The sequence below is a fragment of the Pteropus alecto genome, unplaced genomic scaffold (genome assembly GCF_000325575.1).
Source record: "Pteropus alecto unplaced genomic scaffold, ASM32557v1 scaffold3, whole genome shotgun sequence".
In the NCBI taxonomy this organism is placed as follows: Eukaryota; Metazoa; Chordata; class Mammalia; order Chiroptera; family Pteropodidae; genus Pteropus; species Pteropus alecto.
Window position 1 is genome coordinate 9,362,655 of NW_006442484.1, and position 1,556 is coordinate 9,364,210.

The following is a 1,556-nucleotide window of genomic DNA, read 5'->3' on the forward strand; positions in this document are numbered from 1 at the left end:
CACATCATTAAATATTTCCATTAAAAACATGATTATGTTTTTGATGATAATGATATATGTTAACATCATATCATTAAGAATATTGATATGAATACTTTATGCACATCTTCGATTATTTTCTTAGAAAAAATCATAGAAATAGAATTACTGAATGAAAAGATATGACCGTTTTAAGGCTTTTTGATAGATTCTACCAAATTAACTTCCATGGACTTAGTAATAATTTATTTTTATCAGCAAGATATAGGTAAATTATGTAATTTTTTTGAATACATGAGAGACTGAATGTTTTCACATAATAGTTAACTATTTGTATTTTTTATTATATGGCTTTCTTGTTCATATTCTTTGACAATTTTTCTCTCAGATGTTTAGTTTTTTATTGTAAATTTTTAAGGCTTTCTGTGAAACAAAATATTAATATTTTCATATCTTAAATGTGCCAAAAATTGATCCTACTTAGGTTGTTTGTGATAATATTTAAAGTATTATGTTACTACGATGCTTTGTACTTAATACAATGATTTAAAAAGTGCTCACTCTAGCAGAAATTTCCTTTATGCTGTATCCTTGTGCATTTATAGGTAGCAAGACATGCCTAGCTAGAATACGATTTGATTTGGGTGCCTTATGGTTTTTTAAATTTTTATTTAATTTTTTCATCAGTCCAGATTTATATCGATTCCTGTCCAATTTATCATCTGCCGATATAAAATATATTGAGCAGTAGATGAATTAAATCTACTTGGTCTTCCCTACATCCAGTGTTTTTGTTTGTTTGCTTTTTTGGAATGATATCTTATTCAGTCATTTTCTCTTTACAACTGAACCTCTGAGAATTCAAAATTAACATCCTTGCCTGTGAGCTTCTTATAGACACCAGAAAAAGTTTCAACCTTGTGTTCCACATTGTTCTGCTGTGCTTTTTTTAACCAGATGACCCTTTATGAGCCGGCTGCCATCCAGTTTCTTGCTGATTCTCTTGCCCACCCTTTCACTTAGGAAAATCGTGTCCTCCAGGATCGCATCGTTCACAGCTGTGAGAGTGCAGTTCCTGGGATGCTTTTGCTTATTTTTTGTATGGCTGTTTTGAGTTGGCTTAGGCAAAATTCTTCTCTGAACAATAACAATAGTGTGCTTCCCGCTGAACTTTTCCTCCAATTTGCATACTAGCCGGGCTTGGATTTTCTGGAAAGATTTCAGCTGAGGAACAGTAACAAAGATTATAATAGCTTTCCGACCGCCATCAACTTCAGTTTCCTTGGCTGCAGTTATAATCAGCTCCCATAGCTGGGCCTTGAGGTCCGAGTTCATCTCGAGCTCACTGAGCGCCTCGTAGATGCGGGATTCGAACACTTCCCGGCTTCTTGCCTTTGCTGGGCTTCACGATTTTCGCGCTGAAACTGAGTATGGCCTCCTTCTAGGTGAGTGCCGGCCTGGGAAGTTCCCTACATCCAGTGTTGCTTCTTTTCAATCTAATCTCAACCGACTAATTCCAATCAAATTACAACCAGAGAAATTTCATAACTCTAGGCCTTCAGTTTCTTATCTTTAGG

The 1,556-nt window shown here is 35.0% G+C and overlaps 1 pseudogene; it reads right to left on the reverse strand.

The window, feature by feature from the left end:
• Nucleotides 1-837: 837 nt before the first annotated feature.
• On the reverse strand, nucleotides 838-1,314 carry LOC102883007 (annotated as a pseudogene).
• Nucleotides 1,315-1,556: the final 242 nt, after the last annotated feature.